Raw genomic sequence first — 18,333 nt, forward strand, 5'->3', positions numbered from 1 at the left:
GGGAGGAGATGAAGTCTGGAGTGGGATATTGGTGTGTTGTCCAGGGTCAGCAATGCAGGACCTTGAGAAGAGGAAAGTGGGGATGATTTCCTGCAGAATTGCTGTGGAAGCGCCTGCCCCAGGAGGCAGCTGGAATTCTGCAGGGTCAGCTGATGTGCTTGCCGGAGGGACTAAATACCAAGTACATTTACATGTCCCAGGCCCTAGAAGTTGCTAAGAAGCCCTTCGTTGTGAGAAATTATTTGGATGTTAGTAACAAAAAACCACAATTCGCCTGAATTAAGCAATAAATGTGAATGCATTGACTCATGCATTTGACAAGTCTGGGAAGGGATCTGCAATCAGGCGGCTGGGTTGACAGATGTACTCTCACAGGTGATGGAAAGGGAGTCAGATTCAAATCTTGAAAGCCTGAGATGCAACAAGCAGGCTGCCAGTCTTCCTTTCCACTACCCTTTTGGTAATACTACATACTTGTAAACAGGGAAAAATATTTTTTTTTTTTTAGTTGTAGGAGAATCAATTTTTACTTATTTATTTTAATTTCAGAGTATTATGGGGATACAAATGCTTTGTCTACATAAATTGTTTTTGCACCACCCAAGTCAGAGCTACAAGTGTACCCATACCCCAGACACCTCACACCGCATCCGTTAGGTGGGACTTTACCCATCCCTTCCTCCCCCTCCCACCTTCCTACACCCTATGAATGTTACTTCCCATATGTGCACATAAGTGTTGATTGATTAGTACCATTTTAATGGTGAGTACGTGTGGTATTTGTTTTTCTATTCTTGTGATACTACACTTAGAAGAATGGGCTCCAGCTCCATCCAGGATAATACAATAGGTAGCTCACCCCATTTTTTATATATGGTATATATATACTACATTTTATTAATCCATTCATGTATTGATGGGCTTTTGGGTTGTTTCCACACCTTTGCAATTGTGAATTGTGCTGCTATAAACATTTGACTGCAGATGTCTTTTTTATATAATGTCTTCTTTTTTCCTGTTGGGTAGGTACCCAGTCATGGGATTGTTGGATCAAATGGTAATTCTACTTTTAGATCTTTGAAGTATCTCCACATTATTTTCTATAGAGATTGTACTAGTTTGCAGTCCCATAAGCAGTGTATGAGTGTTCCTAACTCTCCACATCCATGACATTTGTCGTTTGGGGACTTTTTGATAAAAGCCATTCTCACTGACTGAAGTTAAGTGATAGCTCATTATGGTCCTGATTTGCATTTGTCCGATGATTAGAGATGTTGAACATTATTTATTTATTTATTTATTTTTGAGACAGAGTCTCACTCTGTTGCCCAGGCTAGAGTGAGTGCTGTGGCGTCAGCCTTGCTCACAGCAACCTCAAACTCCTGGGCTTAAGCCATCCTCCTGCCTCAGCCTCCCAAGTAGCTGGGACTACAGGCATGCGCCACCATGCCTGGCTAATTTTTCTATATATATTTTAGTTGGCCAGATAATTTCTTTCTATTTTTAGTAGAGACGGGGTCTCACTCTTGCTCAGGCTGGTCTCGAACTCCTGACCTTGAGCGATCCACCCGCCTCGGCCTCCCAGAGTGCTAGGATTACAGGCGTGAGCCACCGCGCCCGGCCCGAACATTTTTTAATATATTTGTTGTCCATTAGTCTATCTTCTTTTGAAAAGTTTTTGTTCATGTCCTTTGCCCACTTTTTAATGGGATTGTTTGACTTTTTCTTGGTGATTTTCCTGACTTCTATATAGATTCTATTAATAGTTATCAGCCCTTTATTGAATGTATAGCATGCAAATATTTTCTCCCATTCTTCAGGTTATCTATTTGCTCGAATGATAGTTTCCTTGGCTGTGCAGAAGCTTTTTAATTTTGATTAGGTTTGGCTGCTTTCTGGCCTTTTCTAGATCAGGCAGACTCCATATCCACACACCTGGATGATGGTTGTTCCATCTGGTTCATGAATTTCTGAGAGCTCAGCTCTTCCCCACATGTGTTCCTTTTTATGGCTTGGAAATTACAAGCCATTCTCTAGACTTTCTCCCAGGTCATGAGGGGCAGAGCCTGACTCTAACTCTCTCTGTCATATCTCAATAAAGCCCAATTCTTTCCCAGAACCCAATTTCCTATAGACCTTTGAAGCCATTTTGCTTAGAAAAGTAGGAGTAAGGAGTGACGTGGAAAATTAGAAAACTCTCTATTTGTAAACTTATATGGAAATATAAAATGTGAATAGCTATTTGCTAAATGCTATTAAAATATAAAATATGCTGTTCAATTTTAAGAGTGCAATAGCACATACAAATAAAGATACACATACACTGTCATCTATTATAGCATCAGTCATAATAGAATAATGTAAATAATACTTAAATTTACTTAATTAAAAATTAATAGTGGACTTATGGATGATTTTTTTATTGTTATTTGATGAGAAAAAATGTCAGCTGAATTTAGAGCCTAACCCTCATGGCTGAACCACAGCAACCTAAGCATGGACATAGTGATGCTAAAAATAATAAATCACATCTCCCTGGAAGCCTCTCCTGTGTGAGAACCTATGGGAGAGACCAGGTGTCCGTGTGTGTGTATTCAGTATATATATACCAGGAAGAAGATTTATCTTCGACTGAGTGCTATCTTCTAGCTTCTTCTTTTTTTATTTTGTCTGATTTTGCTATGTTTTTTCTCCCAAGGCTGTACATGGGACTTGGACGACAGCTGCTGCTGTTCATCCTGAGATGTTTGGTGTGCTCCCTGGTCTGCCAACATTGCCCTCTGCTGTCCCCCGGATGTCCCCCTGACCCTAATCCAAGCACTACTATTCTGCTGCTGATCCTGTGAAACTTCTAGAATTACCAAGTTGGTGCTTTGCTATCTGGAGTTCTTAGTGCCACCCTTATTCTATGTCCTGGGCTATAAGTAAGGAAAATGTTTATTTTCTGTTTTATGTTACATTTTTCTAGAATAGGTGCCAAACTTTAATGTTCTGAGGTTTTACAAATATTTACCTACAGCCTATTCTTTCTCTGTATTTTAAACACGAGCCCATGTGAGTGCTGAACTGGGTAAAGTCCCACAAACGATAGAATGTACTCAGAACAACCATTCATTCCCTTGGAATAACTTCTCCCAGAAGTCTCTTTGATTCCTCATGCAAAAGGTATTAATAATAATAAAAAATCCACTAATATTATGGAAGAATTATTAGGTGTCAGGCATTGTTACAAATACTTTACATATATTCACTCATTTAATCCTCTTGACACCTTGAGGTTTGTAGTAAAACGTATCATTTTAGTTGTGCTGAAAATGTGTGATATGTTTCACCCAACTCTACAGAACTATTTTAATACATACTTTACTGATATTTCTAAGCTTTGTCCTCAAAACTCCTAAGTTAAAATTTAAAGGTATAGACCAAGTTGAGTCAAAATATCCGTTATTTTTATCTACCAAAGGTTTGCAATGAAAACTGTAGCCGTTTCAAAACAAAACACAATTTTGATATACAATGCATACAATAAGGTATGTTAAATTCATAATGTAAGAAAAAAGACAAATGCAGAAGACCACACAAAAACAGTCTGCATACGGTATAAATTGAAGTGGGAGTTGCTTATGAAGAGGCATACTGCCAAGCTCTCTCCTGTTATCTGTGAAGTCAACCTCATGATTTTCAGTTAGTTACTCATACCTATTCTTCCTTTCCTCCATCCAATTCACTGTCTAAACCCTAATTTACTCCCACTGTTATCCACTCCTTCTGCTCTATTAATTTCAAAGCTGCTGTAAGTGTCCAAGGACACTTAAGTTGGCTTTGTTCCAAAAATGTCTTTTCCCTTCCTATGGAAAAAAATGTGTCTTATTCTTTCAATCTATTTCCATTTATTTCTGGCTCCCAATGAACTAGAAATACCTAAGAACTTTAAAAAACATCAGCTAAAAGTACTCTAATATCTTTTCTTTGAACATAACTTCCACCTTTTTCATTACTGCATTATAACTTGTCAGGATCTTGTCTTCCTTTCATTCATCTACTCCTTTCATCAACTTTGGTAAATTTTTTCCACTCAATTTTAGTTCTAAAGCCAAACACATAAATAAGGGATTTTTAGTAACAATGAAGAAGTCCTTATTTCCTTCTATTGACTTATTTTTGTTTAGCTAGTTAATGGATTTGGCATATATTAATTGAATTCTAATTTTAATAGTTCAAGTATTTGTTGAGATTAGAGAGAGAATCTATATGCAGTGCCTGTCCTTGATAAAGTCAAAAGATATATTCAAAAACAAACTTGTTAAAATTATTACTATAGAACATCCTATGTTTCATGATAATTATACGTGCTGAATGTTTTTGAATTACAGTAGACTGAATTATTTGTTTTTCTCCTATCAGAATCAGAGAAAGCTTCATAGAATGGGGACCATCTGGTCTTAGATTTGAGGAATAAGTAAAAATTCATCAGATTACAAAAAATGTACAAAGGAATTGGAAGAAAACAAAACTAGAAACTAGATAACAAAAATCAAATCATGGAAAAACAACACGGATAAATTCATGGACTCTTGAGAGAAGGGCTCAGAGATTAAAGCACATTAACTGCCATGCTGATGAATATGTATATTGTCCAACAAGAAATGGGAATCATAAAGATTTTAAATGCAGGCTGTATCTGTGCTCTTGAAGATTTTTAACCATAGTAGCTGCTACTGAATAGCTGCGTGTCATAAAGAAGCACATAGATACTAGAAAAAAAATTAAACATGTTTCTATACCAATGACCCCATTGAACTATCTGAAATTCACTCTACTCTTTTGAATTAAAACCTTGAGGACTATAGGAAAGAATAACATATTAATTTATCCTTAGCTAATGATATGAATTAATAAATCAGAATAGATATTTGGGAAAAAAGGCTTAAATGAAAAGAACATAGAAGATATTATTTTCAGTGAAAAGAAAAAACATACATATAACAGAAAATGTTATAATACTTACATGAACATGTACTTATAATACTCTACTCATGTTCTTATAATACTCATGTACTTATAATACTCTACATGAGCATGCAGAAGGAGAGTGAGTACCATACTTGTGTCCAGGCCAGGAATACTAGCTTTAGGCAACTGGAAATAGTGCACTTATCTGAAGTAGTGGACAATGTATCAGTCATTGTCTCAAGAGAAAAAAAATGGCACACTTAAAAGGGCATAAATAAAAGAATTTAATAAAAGGGATATGAACTGCTATGGTTTGAATGTTTTTGTCCTCTCCAGAATTCATGTTGAAACTTAATCCCCACTGCAACAGCACTGGAAGATGTGGTCTTTGAAAGGTGAATAAGTCATGAGGGCTCCACCCTCATGAGTGGGACTAAGAGCCCTTATTAAAGGACTTGACTGACTGAGAGAGTTGGACATTTTTTTTTGTCCTTCCACCTTCTGACACAGTGTTCTTCCCCTCCCAAGGACGCAATATCAAGGCACTATCTTGGAGGCAGTGACCAGATCCTCACTAGACACTGAACTCGCTGACACCTTGATTTTAAACTTTCCAGCTTCCAGAACTGTGATAAATAAATTTGTCAATTACCCAGTCTCAAGTATTCTGTTATAGCAGCACAAAATGAACTAATGCATGAAACTAGATGTTAAAGGAATAAATAGCAAGTGAAGAAAATCAATGACCGCTGAAGGAACGATGTTACTAGAGCTCAGAGAGAGCTGGAGACATGGGAGAGGAGCTGCAGCAGGACCTGGAGCTGGGGGAATGCACCCACAGTGGTGCAGCAGGGAGGGAGCTGGGCAGTGGAGTGAGTGTAAATATGTGGTCTCTTTCCCTTCCGACATTCTGATCTCCTGCCCATGTTTCCCACTGGCTAAATCCATCCAAACATTGAGAACAAGAGAACCTGGGTGACCAGTCTACAAAGGTCAACTTTCAGAAACATGAATCAGGGCAGAGAAGGTTGAGAGAAGAACTGGAGAGGCAAGTGGAGAAGCAGCAGCAAAAAGAGGAGGAAAAGGGCATAGTGAGAGTGGGGATGTGAGGAAGGGATGAGGGGTACCACAAACAAGTCTTGATAACTGTGGGTACTTGGTACAGGCTGGAAAGAAACTGAATGTAGGTGGGAAAGGAGAAGGAGTTCTCTTTTCTGAGATTTCTGGAACATAAGTAAACACCAAGGCAGCTCTCAGAATCAGGATCTCTAGCACTTGTACATGTCTCCTAATTTCTCATTCATTCAATGGTGTTTTATTGAGATCTAGCAGGGTCATACATCAATATCCTTGAAGGGATCTGAACACCTGGAATGCAGGCCTTTACCAAGATGAATAGGAAAGTACCAAACCCTCCCATGGTATAGTTAGGAGTCAGAATAAGATAGCAATGTAATATGGTATAACTGTGGTTGCAGTTCTATTCTTTCAGCTCAATGTTTGTGGGTAAAGGGTGGAGAAACTCGTCCATCCTTTGACATGATTGGAAAGACTTGGATCCAAACTTTGCAGTTCAATAAGATTTGCCTTGACCGGCTTCCATGAAGCTTTGGAGGCAGCCGACAACTTCTCAAGGGGGCCAAGCAGCAAGAGGTCAGTCTTGAACAAGTTAAACCTATCTCTCCAATAGGTATGGTCTGAGCCTTCATTCCATAAATAGGTTCTGGCTCAAACACATCCTGGAGGTGTAATTTACAGGGCTTCCTCTTCCTTATTCTTCTGCACTGTTATCTTTCTCTCTCTATTGTGAGAGATATGCATATCCTGTGTGAATGCTTGCCAAAGAGTGCTCTTCTCTGAGATAGCCATCTAATCAATGATCTGGCATATCTTCCACCACACAGATTACAGTCTTTTTTCCCTAGCCATGACAGTGCTTACCATAACTTCTCATGAACAGAATTTCAAAGATAGCAGGGATGAAATACATACAAGCCTTGGTAACAAGGACTTCCCCACCAAAGAGCCCAGGTTGACCATCATGCTTATTTTCTTTTCCTGGAAGACCCCAAGCTCACCATCATGTTGATGGCAGATTGACTACTAAATGCCTTCTCTAATGGATAGATAGAATATCAATTATTATTCACTGGAATATACATAACAATGATTAATATTTACCTTCTTTCACTGTCAATCTTTTGGCTGCATCACCATTCACAGACCATAGACTTTCTCAACACTTTATTCAGAGTCATATTATCTCACATGACATTGCTTCTCCAGAAGAAAATTATTTTCAGGTTAATTAATTAAGGTGATGTGCTGATTTGTAAGTGTTTCATTGGTTTTACCATGTTTTCCAGAACCTGAAAACAGCTATTCTTATTGAATAAATGGAATGGTCTACTGAACACCAACTTACAGTGTTACATGTTAGAAAGAAAATCTTGTGAGATTGAGATATGATCCAACAGGATGCAATATATACTTTGAACAGGTGACCATTAATTATATGGTGCTACTCATAAAATAGAATTTTGCACTATTAGGCCTAGTGAACCATTCACAAATGTCTACTTTATTTCTGTGTTGGACTCCAATGTTTTAAAGTTTTTTGCACCTAAGGGAGAAGAGTTTCTACCAGGGATCATGAAATTATGTCCACTGAATTCCATGTTATAATGCTATTCTGCCATTTTAGTGTCTTTATGCCACTGAATAGGCAAAAAGGGGAAGATTTTGTACCCACAGTAGTTGATCTTACTTCTCAAGAGGAAAGAGTTACTGCTATATATGGGGAGGAAGGCATGTGTCTGGAAACCCAGGCATGCTCTAGACCACTCTCTATACCATTCCCATGTCCAGCAAATCCTTACAAGAAGAAACTCAGAGAACTCAAGTTAACCAGGGATGAAGATCTAGTAACACCTTTAGATAAAGAACCTTAACTTAGGTGCAAGGTGAGGACTACACAATAGACAAAGAAAGTCATAAATACGAACAATAGCCAAGTAAGGACTTGTTGAACCAGGAACAATTGTAGTTAACACACGTCCTCCCCTAATTGCTCTATTTACATGTACTTAACTATTCTCCTCTCTCAATTTTCTTTCTCTGAAATATAAGCTGTGTTATTCACAGTTCAGTAAACTTAGTCCATATATTATAAACTTTCAAGACAAGGTAGTATATGAACTAGAGGAAAGATAACCAGTCATGAAAGCAGTGACTTGATAAGACATAGGTTTCTACTTTTGGGAAAAGAGTTAGCACATATTACATTATGCATGTACAGTTGTTCAGCTAGGGCATGATGTTTTTGCTATTTTATTGTCTAGAGAAATGTACAAATAAATATTGAGGAGCCAAAGTTGTCAACTGTAGACTTTACTGCAAAATGTCTCACTCAATACCATTGAACCCCTACAGATATGACAAATTTAACATTTCTTAAATTCCTCTGCAGCCAGAATTTCACATGTTCTTTAGCATGCCCCAAGCAAATGTTTCTGCAACACTATCCACACAAGGCTTGGAGGTAGAGTTGACATGCTTCTCATCATCAAAATCTTCAAAATTCAAGTGATGGGTACTTTTTCCCCCTCTTTTTCTTTTCTTTTTTTTTTTTTTTTTCTTTTCTGAGACAGAGTCTCTTTATGTCACTTGGGCTAGAGTGCAATGGCACAAATCATAGCTGATTGCAACCTCAAACTTCTGGGCTCAAGTGATCTTCCTACATCAGCATCCCGAGTAGCTGAGACTATAGGCACAAACCATTATTTATTTATTTGGTAGAGACAGGATCTCACTGTATTGCCCAGGCTGGCCTCAAACTCCTGGGATCAAGTGATCCTTCCCGTTTGCCCTCCCAAAATGCTGGGATTACGGGCATCAGCCCTGGCTCACAGCCAACAGGGGTATTTTTATGGCCATTGGGATGTACTACTGGTTCCTAGTTTTATTGATTGGCAGCAGAATAGAATTTGTGGGAACAATCCCATGGTGTGGGTATGTGGGTAGCCATTCTGTTGGCTGCATGTTCTCTAAATTTAATTTCTGCATATCCCCCAAATTCCGTGAGATACCTTATACTATAGATTATACATTAGACATGAGATAGCTTAGTCATATACAACAAAAGTACAAAGACACACATGGAAATAAAAATCAGAGAACAGAAATATAGGCTACTTTCAGGAATGGAGGAAAAGAAATGTGGTAAGAAAGTGGTAAATAGGATCTTTGACTTATTGATACATGCTTTATTTATTAAGCAGCACAGTGGTTACGACTATTATAATATTTGAACAACACCAGAATGAAATGTAAGAACAAACCTAGTACACACAGAGCATTTCAGGAAGAAGAAACAGTAGAGATCAGAGGTGCCAGGAAGCATGCTTGCTAGGTTTAAAAACAATATTGAAGCTGGTGCGGCTGGCATGTACTGCAGAAGTAGGAAGCAAAGCCAAAACAATAGGCCAGAGCATGTTATAACAAAGCCTTTTAAATTTATGCATAGCATGATGAAAATCCACGTGATTGTTTTGAACAGAGGAGCCTCTTGGTCTGACACTTTTTTTCAATGATCACCTTGCCATGGTGTGGAGAATATTACAGGGAACGCTTTGGAAGGCAGTTGCAGTGTTCCAGACTAGGAGATGGGGCTCGGAGGTGAGGGACGGCTATGGAGATGGTGAGAGAGGTTAGTAGGCTCTCACATATTTTGCAGATATTTCTCATAGAAAATGACAGTCAACTAATAGGAAAGAAATGGTTTTGTCAAAATACAGGATTGGGATATTGAGATATTCTCTACTTCAGGGAAGGATAAAATTTAAACCAAAGCAAATTAGAGATAAAGATTAAAATATAAAACATAAACTCACTTAAGAACACTGAAGGAAATATGGGTGCATTAACAAATTGATTTGGGGTTACAAAGAAACTTCCTGAGCAGACAGACAATAATAAATAAAAGATCATCACTGAGAAATTTAAAACTTTTGCATATCAAAAATATTGTAAAGTAAGAGGCAAATACCAAACTTGTGAAAACATCGGCAATACCCAAATGTTATTGAAATCTTATGTTCCTGCTTATAAAAATAAGGTCTAATTTATCTGTTTAATCCCCCACTGTAACAATCCCTGCCCTTTCATGATTAGTATATTGATCTGGCCATTGTTTTTCTCTGTCTACTTTATTTCCCTACTGCTATGTTATTCCTTACCTAGCTAAGAAAAACATGCTCTGTTATTACAATTATTACCTCACAAGTGTTCTCAATGCTCTAGCTCTTTTTTTCTCCTTTTAATTTTAATTTCCTGGCACAACCATAACTTTAGAAAATCCAACTAATTACATGTCTTACATGAAGCAGCTGAGCATTTCCAGAAAAAATTGCACTTACCTTAGGATAGGTATAGCTCATATTCATCACCCACAATAAATAATAATCCAATAGTATGTACCACTGTATAGCTTGTTCTCCAATTAGCAATGTATTGTCAACAGTTATTTAATAAATTCCAGTATATAGATTTGGGCAGTATAAATCAATTAATAAATCCACTATCTTAACCATGTATTTTGATTCCAATAATGAGCAACTATAAAGAGGAATTCAAAGAGCAATCATGTATCTCTAAGCATTGTTTCAGAAATATGGGTCAAGGGATATAAAAATTTTAAGGCTTCTTATGTATATTTCACAATTTCATTCCATTCCACAGAGGTGAATGAGAATTCCTATATTACTTTTTGATGACTTTCTAATTTATAGATTAAAAATGCTGCTATCTCATTATATTACCTCAATTACAAGCTAGGTTTAATATTTACCATCCATATTAGTTATAATATTTTACTTTTATAGTCTTTAGTTAACTAACATTGCCTTATTTCTATTATTATGTTTACTTCAATGATAAAAATGAGACTTTTCAAGTATTGAGAATATTAAAAACACTGACAGACAATATTATAAGTGATTTTTTCTCAAAAAAATTCTCTATTTTACACATACTTCTGCCAAAAATATCTTACTTATAATTAGAAAATAATTAGTATTTAAAAAAGAATCACAGTTTTGCTTTCCTATATAGAGAAAATATCATTTAGCCATTTAGTTTTTGGTGTTGATATCATTAAACAATTTGGAAGACAAATTGAAAATATAATCATTTAAAAAAGAAAATGATTCCTAAAACACAGTGAAAGTTTTAGTATACTCTATAAAATATGATCCCTGTACAAAATTATGTACACATATGTCTTGCATAAATTGAAATATGGTTGTCATATTTAAAGAGATTGGTATTAAAGAAGTCAAAGTAGGCCGGGCATGGTGACTCATGCCTGTAATCCTAGCACTTTGGGAGGCTAAGCCAGGAGGATTACTGGAGCCCAGGAGTTTGAAACCAGCCTGGGCAACATAGTGAGACTCAGTCTCTACAAAAAGTTAAAAAATTATCCAGGCATGGTAGCATGCACCTATAGTCCCACATACTGGGGAGGTTGATGCAAGTGGATTGCTTGAGCCCAGGAGTTTGAGGCTACAGTGAGCTATGACCACACCACTGCACTTCAGCCTGGGTGATAGAGCAAGACCCTAAAATAAATAAATAAATAATAAAACAAACAAATAACAAATCAAAGTAAGTTTATTACTTTGTATATATTAATATATATTATATGTGTGTGTATGTATACACATATATAATATATATACTAATATATATATACATACACACACATATGGCTTGATTAAATTCCAAGGGACTAAGAAACATATGAACAAAAATGAATCCATACTAGCAAGTTCACAAAGCAAGTAAGAAAAAAAGAGTGCTGAGCCTTAACCTGGAATTGCTAAAAAGTAAAAGGGGAATGTGTACCTGTGTACTTTCCACCTCTGGTCAGGGTCTACTTTTAGTAATGTCATATAGCTCTGAAACAGTCTGTCAGGATTATGCAACAAAATTCCTCCATGTGTTATTTCACTGTTATCTGAGGTAGAGCCAGAGCTCATTCTTCTAAATGAAGTATCGCAAGAATGGAAAAACAAGTACCACATGTACTCACCATTAAATTGGTACCAATCGATCAACACTTATGTGCACATATGGGAAGGAACTTTCTTAGGGGTTCTGGCAGGTGGGAGGGGGTGGAGGGTATAGGAAAATTCACACCTAACGGATGCAGTGCGCACTCTCTGGGAGATGGGCATGCTTGTAGTTCTGACTCAGGTGGTGCAAAGGCAATTTATGTAACCAAAGCATTTGTACCCCTGTAATACTCTGAAATAAAAAAAAAGAAGGAAAGATGAGGCAAAAGTAAATGGAATGGCAATTTCAAAGTCACTGACTAGTTGTGTCAAAGCAAGATTAGTTCTCATTCCACCTACCACGTTAGCCAACAGAAGCATGCACATGTGCGTCAAAAGACATATAAGGGTGTTTAGGGCAGTATAATATTTGTTGGCTAGAAGGTGGAAATAGCCAAAATGTGTATCAGTGCTAGAATAGATTTGTATGTACTGTGTAATATGGTGTGTTCATAAAACAGAATCCTTTAGAGCAGTGAAATAAATGAGTCACAGCTTCATGCTACGGCTTGTTTGCTACACAATGTTAAGCAAGAGGCCAGACACGAAAGAATACTATGACAGTGCTCCACTTATATAAAGTTCAAAAAACATGCAAAATGGCACTACAAGTCGAGGTAGTGGCCACATGTGGGGAGAAAGAAGAAAGGTGATAATTAGGAACAGAACTAGGGTTTCTGGGTCATGTTCTCCTTCTCGCCCTGGGTGGTTACATGGATGTGTTCACTTTATGAAAATTTATTGAGTTTTACAAGTATGATTTGTGCATGTTTTATATCTGTGTTATAAAACCAATCAGAAGGCTTTTTAAAATGAAAAAAAAAAAAGATTAGTTCTCAGGTATCCTAATTTTCAACTGGATAGCCTTTATTTTTTAATACAAATGAAGTCACAGAAGTGAATAAGAATATGAGAATTCCAAGTAGAAAGTGATAAGTGGGTGGAGAATCCCAGAAGCCAAATCTCTAGGAAAGTACACATACTGGGAGGAAGAAAGTAATGTCCTAACTTAAAGATTAATATAGTTTCATAAAATCTAAGGAAGAAAAGTTTCAGAAGGAGTATACATAAGGTGGCAAAGCAAAGGTTCAGAAGAAGATGGGTAAAACCAGACAGGAGTTGGAGATCATACACACGAATACAGAAAATCATTTTTAGAACACAATGGTAACTAATAGTCAATGGCTCTTGGAGGAAGAGTCAATAAAAGCAAGAAAACACACTAGGAATTTGTCCTGATAGAATCCAGATATTAAATATATGCAGCATTCAATAAATGCATACATTCAATGAATATATGCATCTATGCCATAGATGTCTAATGGGAGTTCAACTTGCATAATATATTAGCAAGATGAGGAATGTGACATTTTACATTTTTTATGGTGGTGATGAGACTGTATATAACATAATCTATCTTTATATATAATATTAAAGAAAGAAAGACTTTTTCTAGTTTTATTAATGAGTTACATGAATATATTTGTAGACAGAAGTAGAAGAGTAAGTGTACATGGGAAATAAATAATCATGCAGGGGGAGTTAACTATCAGTGCAAAGATTTAGTAAAAGCAAAAGATAATTGAATCAAAAACGCTGCAAATATTAAGAGAGTGAGTGATTATGAAGTCCAATAAACAGCATTAAAAAATGACTGAGATGAGACTAGCAGGAAAGGAAGTTTAACAGTATAATTCAGAAAGCTATTCGTCATTGTTGAATAATTAAAAGTATTATAAATGAAACATATCATAGAAACTTATAAAAAGTCTTATGCAAAAAGTGATATCTATAAATTCAATAATTAAAAATAAATGTTGTAATGATAGATAGATAATCCAATCATATCTATGTTAGCAAACTGTTGCTGTATTTATTAAGATTATCAAGAAATACCTGCCTATTAAAAGTTGGCTTTTTCCTTTCTTTGTTTTAAATCAATTGCCTATATATTTCAAATATATTACACTAAGTATTTTTACCATTTTGCATCATAATCTGATATTTCCATATTTATACTTCTTCAGGTGCCTCAAAAGCTCTTAAATTATCTAACCTGCCTAAGATCTACAATGCTGTTCATATTACCTAAATTTGTCTAGGAATAGACAGATATACATGGTCAGAACATAGTCCTTTCATTTACAAATGAGGACTACATCAGCATTACAATTTATTCTCCTATACATAAATGATGATAAAATAGATTGATTGAATTAATTTCAGCCATGCATAGTCACATCACATTTCATCAGAGTAAAATAAAAAGTAAATTTCTATCAGTGGCAGACTTTAAAAGGAACAATATAAGTCACTTTGATCTGTCCCAGGCGTACTTTCAGTCAACGAGTACAGAGGATATTATATCCATTATAAAGGAGAATTAACTTTTCCTAGACCTGCCTGGTGTTTATTATGTGACTTAGAGCTCTAATGCACTATTCACTGCTTTCCTAAAAAGAATTCATTTTAAATTAACATATCACATTCTTGCCGTCTTCTTAGATCAATTTTCTCCTAGTGTAATTTATTTTATTTTTGTTTATGGACTACCATTAATAGACTGAATTGCTGTTCTGAAGTGAAGTGATGTACACAGTAATTCAAATGAATATTTCATTTCTTTCACATAAATTAAAAAAATTTCATTTAATGACAACAAATTTTTGTCATGAGATAATAAAAGGTTACAGAGTCTTTGCCACTAACAGAACCCAATGCATGGTTGTATATATTTTGAGACAAAGAAGATCAGCTTGATAAAATAAACTTTATTAAAGCAAAAAATATTTTAATTTTTTCTTTTTTAAAGGAATATGCTTTATTTTTAAAGCTTGCATTTATGCCATCTTGCCCATAATTTTAGACCAATATACTAATTCTGTAAAACCTCCTAGCCTGTAAAAAAGATGAGCTATATAAGTTTTTGCCATCATCTTTGAGATCTGCCTGAAGTGTACTTTATTAAAAGCAAACAAAGACTGAGGGCCCCCATTCAAGAATGTGGTTTGCAGTGGAGTTTAATTTGTACCACAGAGCAAAGGTCATACAGAGGAGCTCATTAATGCACTTACTCTGGGATGAGATCAATCTCCATACTTCACCATATTGATTTGATAGCTCATTGGCATTTCCCTCCTTGAACTGTTTAGCTCACCTGTGAATGCCTCCCAAGGCAAAAAAATGGATCTCTTTACATCATCATTTAGGTGGTCTTTTGGTTCCTAGTGTTAGGATCTTGTATTAACACTTGTTTATCCATTACTCAGAAAAAAGATTGTAAAAGAAATAAGTTGGTTTGCTACCATGGGTACTACTGGTTTTCTTCTGCAGTTTTAATAAATCGTATGCATTCAAAATATAGATTAGATTTATCTAAATACAGGCAGATGGCTTGTTTAAAGTGAGCATATTGATATAACTAAAATATAGTTTATTGCTTGATTAAAACATATATGCTGAATGTGATTTTTAGGACTCAGGAGTCTCCTCTCTGATCCTTTTTGTCAAAACTCTCTGGCACTCCTGTATGTATGAGATCATTTAATTGCAGAGACACTGAGGAAGTAGTGGCTTGGAATCCAGCTTGGAAAACATTTTTGTGAGCTTTGTGTACTTTTTCCTTGAAGTAATGTGCCATGTGAATTTTAGAAATGAGGTAGAAACAAGCCAACAAACCAAACATTTCCCTTTTTAAAAAAATCTGTAGATTCCTGACTCAAACTGGATACAAGCACACTCAGAGCTTTTCTAACTCTCAGACATGGTTTCCAAGAGAAACTGTGAATATTGAGAAAACAGCAGCCTCCACACTTCCCAAGCCTCAATATTTTCATTAAATTTAGTTACAAGCTCGTTGAGAAGTGTTTCTTCTTCATCCTTTAATTCCTTCCAATGCAAGCACAATGCTATGCACAGCAATGAACAGGTGGCTTTGCACTCTATAGACTTCTAGACTTCATTTTCCAAGTTTTTAAACCAAAATTGGCCTTGAGAAAGAGTGTGAAATTTGAGTCTGAGGCAAATAAGTACATCTAGGCCAAAATTTTGCAAAATGGAATTAAACCTCATTCTTTGTATGGGTATTTCTAAAATAGACATCTATGAAATATCACTTTGAGTGTCAAAATATGACAGTTTTTCAGACCAAAAATAGCTTTTTCCTTAGATGGATTAAGAGTTAGATTTCCTCATCACCAAAAAGAACTTCTAGAAGGGGTAGTGTTCTTCTAAAGCCCTCATAGACACAAAACAACATAATATTATATTAATTACAACATGAAGACTGGACAGCTTAGTAAGATTTCATACTCAGGATATACTTCTGTCCCCCAGCTTTGTAAAGACAGACTGTCACAATAAGAAAGAGGATGTAGTTCCTCAAACGGGTTCTGTCTGAGCATCTTTTCCTTTTTTTGTTTGTTTTTGTTTTTCTTTATTGAGACAGAGTGTCGCTCTATTGCCTGGGCTACAGTGCAATGGTGTCATCATAGCTCATTGCATCCTCAAACTCCTGGGCTCAAGCCATTCTCCTGCCTCAGTCGCCTGAGTATCTGGGACTACAGCGACCATGCCTGGCTAATTTTTCTATTTTTTGTAGAGATGAGATCTCAATATGTTGCTCAGGCTGGTCTCAAACTCCTGACCTTAAGTGATCCTCCTGCCTCAGCCTCCCAAAGCACTAGGATTACAGGTGTGAGCCACCAACCCTGCATTTATTTATTTATTTATTTGAAATGAGGTCTTGCTATGTTTCCCTGGCTGGAGTACAGGCAGTGGCTATTCACAGGCATGATCACAGCACACTGCAACCTCAAACTTCTGGCCTCAAGTGATCCTCACACCTCAGCCTTTCAAGTATGTGGGACTACAGACGTGTGCTACCATACCCAACTGAGCTCCTTTTGAGCAATTGAAATAGCAATGAGATGCCAGGGGTCCTCAACCTGAAGCACCATGTTCAGGCCACTAGTAAGAAATGCTCACACAGTTCAAAGCTGAATGAGACATCAGGGAGCTAGCATAGAACAATGCTGCACAAATGCAACTGACTGACCACCTGGCTAGATAGATGTCTAGATGTGCATTGGTGGCATACTGTTAGATACTCTCTCCTATAAGTGAGTTATGATTTTTTTCTATTAATAGTTTTTTATTTGTATAAATTTATGAGATACATGTACAATTTTGTTACATGCATAGATTGTATAGTGGTCACACCAGGGCTTTTGAAGTATCCATAACCCAAATAATGTACAGCATATCCATTAATTTATTTCTCATCATCCACCTCCCTCCTTCCTCCTCACCTTTCCAAGTTTCCATTGTCTATCATTATACTCTCTATGTCCACATGCACACCCATTTTTTAGCACCCACTTATGAGTCAGAAGATGTAATATCTGACTTTCTGTGCCTGGCTTATTTCACTCAAGATAATGGCCTCCAGTTCCATCCATGTTGTTGCAAAACACAGGATTTAATTATTTTCTATGGCTGAATAGTATTCTATTCTGAAAATATACCACGTTTTCTTTATCCATTCATTCCTTGAAGGACACTAAGGCTGATTCCATATCTTTGCTCCGGTGAATAGCGCTGTAATAAACATACAAATGCGGGTATGTTTTTGATAATATTGATTTCTTTTTCTTTGGATAAATGCCCATTTGTGGAATTGTTGGATTGAATGATAGTTTTATTTTTAGTTCTTTGGGAAATATCCATACTGTTTTCCATAGAGATTGTTCTAATTTATGTTCTCCTCCACAGTGTATAAGAGTTTCATTTTCTCCATATCCTCACCATCATGTGTTATTTTTTTGTCTTTTTAATAATAGCCATTCTGACTGGAGTAAGATGATACCTCCTCGTGGTTTTAATTTGTATTGCTTTGGTGATTAGTAATGTTGGGCACTTATTTCACATGCCTGTTGGCCATTTTTATGTCTTCTTTTGAAAAGTGTCTATTCATGTCTTTTGCACACTTTTTCAAGGAATTATTTGGGGATCTTTTGGTTGAGTTTTTTGAGTTTCTTGTATTTTTTGGATATTTATCCCCTGTTGGATGAATAGTTTGAAAATATTTTCTCCCATTTTTCAGGTTTCTGTTCACTCTGTTGATTATTATATTATCATTATTATTTTTGCTGTGTACAGGGTTAATTTGATTAAGTCCCATTTGTATATTTTTTGTTTCTGTTGCCTGCATTTTTAAGGTCTTAGCCATAAAATCGTTGTTCAGACAAATTTCCTGAAGTATTTCCCC

Source organism: Eulemur rufifrons, chromosome 16 (assembly GCF_041146395.1).
Source record: "Eulemur rufifrons isolate Redbay chromosome 16, OSU_ERuf_1, whole genome shotgun sequence".
NCBI classification, from domain to species: Eukaryota; Metazoa; Chordata; class Mammalia; order Primates; family Lemuridae; genus Eulemur; species Eulemur rufifrons.